The following is a 7,998-nucleotide window of genomic DNA, read 5'->3' as shown; positions in this document are numbered from 1 at the left end:
TCCTTTCTCTCATAAGACATAGTGGGGAAAGAACATGATTGGCCCCACAAGGCATGCCCCACAAGGTTTATAAATAGGGGAGATAGAGGAATTTAGTTAGTTCTGCTTCCTGTTTGCTTGCCATACAGTTAAGATGTAACTGAAGAAACAGCTTCGCATCATACTTTCCATGTCCTGGGTGTTCTGTGGGGGTAAGTTCTTTTTGGAGATAAGAAGCCAGAGACGTCTGAAAACCAGGTATAAGGTAAAACATGGCCGGAGTTGGGAGCGAGAACCCAACACACCTGGATCTATTTTCTTGGTCAGTTGTTTTTCTCATTGAGTTATTTTACATTTTCTGCTATTTTTTTTCATTCTTTTGAATTTGATTGATTCTTGATATCTCATAGACTCCTTAGTTTTCACTTACCCAATTCTAACTTTTAAAATGTCATTTTCTATTATTAGTTTTTGTTCTTTCTTTTCCATTTGGGCAGTTGTACTCTTTAAGAAGTTTATTTCTTCAGTGGATTTTTGTATCTCCTTTTCCATTTGGCTAATTCATTTTAATCATTCTCCCAAGCTGTTGTGTTTTTTTTCATAATTCTTTTAAATCACTTATTTCTTTTCCCAATTTTTTGTACCTCTCTTTTATGATTTTAAGCTCCCTTTTGACCTCTACCATGACTTTTTTTTTCTGGGCTTGAGACCATTTCCTGTTTTCTTAGGGGTTTTGCCCACAGGTGTTTTGACATTGTTTTCTTCTTTAGAGTTTGTCTTGGTCTCCCCTGTCACCATAATAACCTGCTATCATCAGAAACTTTTTGTTGTTTTTTGCTTCTTTTTTTTTTTTTTACCTTTTTTCCTTTCTTTTTAAATTTGAGCTCTGTACTTGGGATGGAAAGGCCAGTGTCTCAGGCTTATTTCACCAGTGGCTTTGGGCCCTGGCTATTTACCTGGTGCTGCCCTTATGTTGCTTTTAGTCCCACACGGGACTCTCATATATGGTGATCTGCTGATGAGGTGGGGTACAGAATGGTAGGTGTTGCTGGAGGTTGTAGTAAATCAGGCAGCTTACCTAGTGCTGAACTGGGGTCCTACTGATGGTGTCTGGCTTTTCCTTAGTTCTGGTGGGGTTTTTCTGCATTTCTCCAGGGCTATACTGAAATATGTGGAGTCTTGGATGCTGGAGGATGCCTGTTTGACCAGGACTATGCTGGAGCACATGGTGGTTCTTGGATCTGAAGTCTGCTGTTTCCCCTGGATATTCTAGGGTACACGGAGGGGTCCTGGTGTTGCCATTATCCTGCTCTACCCCACTGGAACTCAGTATATCAAGTGGGTTTTCTGAGGTGGGGCTTGCTGCTGGTTTGCTTAGACACTTCCTGTCCTGAAATACAGTCACCTTTTACCCGAGTGAGATGGGCACTTCTTGCCCATCTTTCCAGTTTTTTGGGATAAAATAGTGTTTCATCTGTTCTTTTTGCTGGTTCTGCTGCTCCAGAATATGTTTTAGGGTATTATTTTATAGTTGTGTGGAGGTGGATGTAAGAGAATTACAACAATTTACTGGCTATTCTGCCATCTTGACTCCCAGAAGTCCACATTTAAAATTCATGCTCAAGCAACTCAGAAAAAATTAAAAAAAAAATTAGAAGTCAGGTTAAATTTGTGTTTTGAATCATTGGCAATATAATCTCTGTTTCAATAGTTTCTTCCATAGAGACTATTATTTTATTTTCCAGGCACAATGGTACCTTTGGAAAGTACAGTTTAACTATCCTCTTTGAATGGTCTTTGAGGAAGCTAATATGCTTCTAAGATGGATTGTAGTTATTGGAGAAAGGCTAGATCAATTTCCCTCTAAATCATCTTAGCCAAGTTACTCCATTCTTCACGTTGGTTCAAATAGACTAGTATTTGCCTCTAGCCCTAAGGATCTTAAATTTAACAAGTATAATGTACAATGAGGCTACAATTCACATGTGCATTTTATGTGAATTTCTGTTTACTTTCTCAGCTTTATTAGTATTTTTAAAAGTTATGATAATATTAATATTCTGGATCTTGAGAGAATAGATTTCTGGAGAAGAAACCATCCTGCAAAAGGGAGCAGGCTGACTATGTATAACATTTTTTATTCTCTCCACCTATCCCCTTTACCACCTTTTTTCTAGAGAGTTATTAAGAGTAAAGGAGTATACGGAGGCATTAATAGATGCTCTGGAATAAATCCACATACAAAAGACACATATTTTTACTCATGAGTCTCAGTTGTAATTTCTGTGTAATTTTAAGTTCCTTTTCTTGTAAAGGCAACTTCCTTGGAACTTGGAAAATGCCTCAATCTTGGAAAGGTAGTATAATAACCTCTCAACTTATAGCCATAAATTACATAAAACTCATACATAAAGTGATGAATGCTCTGATTGCCTAACTAGCAGTCCCAAGTCCAAGAGTATTGCATTCCAACCTCCTAGTCAGAGAAGACAGATTTCCGAGGAAGTATAATTCCATATTGATCATTTATGCCAGCAGAAGTGGGATTTGGGGGTAGTACCATACTTAAGAGTTTTCTTGAACAAATTACTTTGTTTTAGCATGTGGAAATCTAGCACTATATCAAAAGGAGTATTTCTTGAATAGCACACACATATGAGAAAATAGATTTGTACATTTCTGATGTAGAGAAGAAGAAAAGCAAAGAACTAAAGCAAAGACCCAAAGCTATCGTGATGAATCAATCAGATAATGTAGGTCTTATTTTGAAAGGGATCATCTATTATTCCAGGCTTGGCCTGGATTATGGTAGTTTAAATCTGATACTGTGATGAAATTATGTCATTCAACAGTAAACGAAGGATATTTATTCCTTGATTGCAGGAGATTGTTGAACATATATATATGCATCAAGTATACTATAAGTTGATTTAACTAAAGCAAGTTCTCTTGTACCTAAGTTGCCTATGATGATCCACCAGCCAAATATTTAAGCAGGTCTGAAGCTCTTTGTGTCTGTTTTTTAATCATGTGGCCAGTAAGTGATATCAATAGTGTGAGACTTAGTGTCAATTTAGTGTCCCTGCACCTTGAATCTTGAGGACAATTATAACAGCTGGTAAGAAAGAAAACAAAACACAAACTTAAATTGGTTGAGGTAGGAAATTAGGATGTTCTTCCCACTAGTCTAGGAGCCCTATGTTTGTTGTGTCTTTTTGTTCCAAAGGAAACTAAACCAGGTAGCATTTTGAGTATTAGAGACTACTAATGTCATTGTGGAAACATCTTTTACAAAAATTTGGATTTGAAAGGGAAAAAGGTTTCCTTTCGGACAACTCCAAGTTAGTTCATTATGGAAACCAGACTAATATATCTGAGGACTTCAGGATTCTGATGGAAATCATTAAAGATGTGGGGACAATTGTATTATTTGCTTTGGTTACCTCAAGACTTTTTTTATATTTTCTGCATTCATTTATGGACTTCTTTTAGTTTTTTTTTTTTTTTTACATTTTCTTCTGTTTCTGTTCTGAAAAATAAACTTTCCTAATTGCACATATATAAACTGAGTATCATTTACCTGTACCTGTGAAGACATAGATGCAATCTAGGTGAAATCATTTCACTAGAGAAGACCCCAGGTGGGGGACAACATGAACCAAAATGACAGAGGATTTTTAAAATTTTTTTTTCATGAACTAGTGCAACTACTTATTAGCTTGAGAAGTTTAATTTATATTTTAAAATAAAATTTGAAATTTTATCATTTTATGAAATAGATTCATTCAACATTCAGTTGGTACTAGTTTTCTGGTTTGCCAAATTTCTCACCTGTCTTTTCTCTGTATCTAAAACCCAACCAGCCCATTGATTCTTCTTCATTTGGAGGCAGTCTGTGATTTGCTGAAATCGAAAATTCAGGTAAAAATATCAACAGAACCCTTCATTGTCACAACTGGTATCTTTGCCAGGAGCTAGTGGAGATTATGTGTGTGTATGCATGTGTGTGTGTGTGTGTGTGTGTGTGTGTGTGTACCCATAGCCAATTTTCCCTCTTTCCATTCTCTACACTGTAATGTCTCGCCAAAGCAAACCCTGAGTTCTCTGCCTTCGTCTCTTCAGAACTCTGAGGCCTAGCACTGCAAGCAGCAAAATTAATTCATTCCTGAAGCTACATGAAAGCTTAGATTTATTTAATGCACTCATTAGAAAATTTTAAAAATCGTATATTTCATACAAAGTTAATTTTAAAATGGAAATAAAGTTTTCAATGCAATCTTCCCATCACTTTAACAGAGACACGGGAACTTAGGAATGTACCTAGAATTGTTTGGGGATCTTCAGCTTTGGTTGACAATGGTCCCTTTGAAGGAAGCATTTGCAGGGGGCATTTTCCATCTCCAGATTGCTGTAAGCTTCTCGTCAGCAGCTCTGAAAGCCTCTCCTCTGAGAAGGGAGATTTGGAAGATGGGGGAAGGTAGGGCAGTGAGAAAACTGGGCCCTCCCTTGGGCCACTCTCTCAAGCCCCTAGCTGTGATGGGAAGTGTGGCTGGACATAGAAAGGAAGGCAGCGCTGCCTGTGCAGGCCCCCTGGGTGCACAGTCTGGGGCAGGGAATCACCATGTACCATAAATTAACAGAAATTATTAAAAAGCTTCTACTACAGCAAGAAAAATAATTTCTCAAAAAGGAAATGAACCATCCAAATGCTCCCTGCTCAACAGAGAGGTAGCTTAACTCTGGGTGTGACAGTTCCTCAGGGGCCTGGGTGTTGACAGCCAGGAACACCAGAGGCAGCACAGCCATAGCCACGTGACATCACAGGCTGCGATCAGGGGAGTAGCGATCCTGAATGGACTTCATAACTTCGTTGGCCAGTACGGAGAGTTTCCCTGCCACCGATCTCACTCCTTTATTGAACTGAGTTATGTCCAGGACATTTGGCAAGTCGTTGCTTAGGTTGTAGTTTATTGAAGATTGTTTCCTCTGATCGTCAAACAAGTCAGCAGAGCTTATGAGAGCTTAGGAACTTCCTGAGAGCCATTCCAGCCGAGCCCTTGTCTCATAATCAGCCTGGCCTTGTCTTCCACAATACATGTCCGATGAAATGGCTTTGAAGTTGCCAATTTGTGTGTGTGTGTGTGTGTGTGTGTGTGTTCCTCATCTGTATTCCCAGCTGCCTCATAATCTGCCTTGAGACGCGAAGTCGGTCTGTCTGCATAGCTCATCCCTTCTGAGCTCAGGATGGTCTCTGTCTCTCTGATGGGCTCGTTCCTCCAAAAGGTGTCTGAGCCGTCGTCCCATTTAGCGCCAGGGCTGCCCCTCGCTTCGGCAGGGTCCTCGAAGTACCTTGCCTTGGATGAAGCGAAATAGAAATCCTCCCTGCCGTTGCTATATTTCTTCCTTGCTTTGGCCAGAATGGGCGTCTCCTGTTCTAAGGTCTGCATGTCAGAGACTACAGACTGGGAAATTCCACATCTGGTGTTTTCAAACCCCACGCCAAGGCTTTCCGATTCTATTTTCTTTTTGACCCCAAAATTTGTCTTCTCATCTCTCTTCATTTTCATCTCCAGATCTTTGTAGGCCAATTGTAATGATAACACTACCGACTCTTCCTTGGGTGCCTGGAAGTCATCTTGCTCCTTACTCTTCTTCACTGCCTGGGCTTGCTTTTCAATGTCACTAAAGCTCGAACTGCTGACTTTCTGGGCTCCCAAGCCTCCTTTCTTGCCCCTGAGCACCATTCTAGCCTGTTTTGGTTTCTTTTTTATGAGAGGAAATATCTAACGAAGCTTTTGGTGACACACTCAGACCATCAACACTCGGTCCTTGCTCTGCTCCACCTCCAGTGTTCTCTGGTACAGCTTCTGAAAGGGACTGGCTCCAGTTGTGCTGCTGCCCGCTCTGGGCCACCGACCTTGGGAGAAGCATGGGAAGCAAAGAAATCCTCCACCTTCTGCTGTGGGGGTGACAGAACCACACAGCTCTTCAGCCACAAATCAGTGCCGTGCTTAAGAGCTGCTTGGGAAGCAAAAGATTTAATCTTCTCTCGATAAAGCTGAGCAGAACGACTATTGTCCTTGGCATTGGTATCATTTGTTGTACAGCCGTGCTGATGAAAGAAGGAAGAAGCACTGGAATTCCCTCACACTTGTATGCATCTCAGGTGAAACCAAGACCAGGTGGAGTTCAGCTCGGTAGACCGTATGAAGCTCAGGTGAACCCCGAGAGAGCGATGGTCACCTGAGCAGTCCATGCAGAGGAACACGCCGTACGTTATGCTGGCCCACCTGGGGTTTTCGGCACCACAGTCAAAGCACATCTTATTGGGCGAAACGGATCGGAGACGCCTGAACACGGCAGCTATGTCTTGGTTGCTCAGCTCCACCTTGGCCTCCGCGGGACGGGTCATCATCAGCAGTGGCAACGGCGGCAAAGGAAGCAGCAGCGGAAGCGAAGGCAGAAACCTTAGACGCGACGGCGAGCCCGTGAGCCCAGGACGGGGCTGACGACAGAGGATTTTTAAGTAGTAGTTCTCTATGGTTAGACCCAGTTTGTGGAAACCAAGAGTTTGAGGCAACAAACAAGAGATTACATGTAAAAAAAATGTTATATGAGATAAGGATGGGAAGAAAGGGTAGTATCGCTTAGTAAAGGGTATTCAGTGTCAAATTAACAAATGTGAATTTTTCTTGGTGGTAATAAGGAGCTTCTTGAATTTTTGGAAACAAGATATGGAATGGTTATATCTATGCTTAAATAAATGTGGCAGCAGTATGAAGTTTTATGCAGGTAGGGAAAAGGATGTGGGAATCAAAAAGACCTATTAGAGGGGTATTACTGTGGTCAAAGGGGCAGATAATGAAATACAGTATACTTTTGACTAGAAATATAGAGAAGAGAATGTGAATTTTTGCAAAATCCAACTGAGGACTTGATGAATAAACATAAAAATGAAGAAAAGGAAAAGATGAAATATATTCTCAAGATTTTAAATATAGGAAACTATGTGAAATGTGGTGCCACTGAGAAAAAGTGAAATTAGGAGCATTAGATTTAGGAAAATAAAAGTTAATTATCTTGATTTAGAATACATTGAGTTTAAGGCTCAAAGGATGTCCTGTAGAAAAAAGGAGACACATGTTTGGAATGTTGAATAGAGATATGACCAAGAGATAGAGATTTGAGGGTGAACTTTAAAGAGATATCAGAGATTGCCAAATGGAATAATATAAGGAGCGGAGGGGAGATAAAAAGATAGGAGAGAATACAAACATGGTTAGAACCAAGATGAATATACATGTTAGGAAGTCATGAAAAGGAAAATGATTTAGACAAAATGAAAGGAGATTCGTTAGAGATATGTAAGAAAAAATATGCAAATAGAGTGTTTCTGAAAAAAATGAATATTTAAAAGATGAGAGGTGAAGAATGTCAAAATCTTCAAAAAAGTCACTGAGGAAAATGCCTGGAAATGTCCACTAAATTTGGGAAATAGAAAATTACAGATAGTTGACAAGCTTACTATCAATAGTTGCAGAGAGAGAAGATTCCAAGAGGTTGAAAAGAATATGTGTGTAAAGAGGAAATAGTGGAGTTAATTGGGTGTGATCAATTAGAATGAGTTCTGATGCCTCATCAAGCAAATGAGTTGCTCATTCCCGGAGGCCTTTAAACTGTTAGTTAATGAAAATTCATAAGACACATATAACAAGAATTCTTGTTTGGAGTAGATAATCTCTGAGCTACCTTTAAAATTTCAAACTGATAATTCTATATGAGGGAAGATAAGTTATAAATGGGAAAAATTTTGGCTAGAATTAAGAGACTGAGGGAATAAGCATGTATATAGTGCCTTATTATGTGCTAGATACCATGCTAAGTATTATTTATAATGATATTCTCATATAATCCTCACAAAACACCATGAAGTATGTGTTATTATTATCTCCATTTTAAAGTTAATGAAACTGAGGCAAGTAGAGGTTGGGTGACTTCCCTAGAGTAAAACAGCAAGGA

The 7,998-nt window shown here is 39.6% G+C and overlaps 1 pseudogene; it reads right to left on the bottom strand.

The window, feature by feature from the left end:
- Nucleotides 1–3,774: 3,774 nt before the first annotated feature.
- On the bottom strand, nt 3,775–6,393 carry LOC138170865 (ADP-ribosylation factor GTPase-activating protein 3-like; annotated as a pseudogene).
- Between the last annotated feature and the right edge of the window lie 1,605 nt (nt 6,394–7,998).

Source organism: Petaurus breviceps, unplaced genomic scaffold (genome assembly GCF_028583685.1).
Source record: "Petaurus breviceps papuanus isolate PSGF00001 unplaced genomic scaffold, PetGlider_PUasm1.0 40, whole genome shotgun sequence".
NCBI lineage: Eukaryota > Metazoa > Chordata > Mammalia > Diprotodontia > Petauridae > Petaurus > Petaurus breviceps.
The sequence above is the reverse complement of the archived record's forward strand: the minus strand, read 5'-3'. Positions and strand labels throughout refer to the sequence as shown.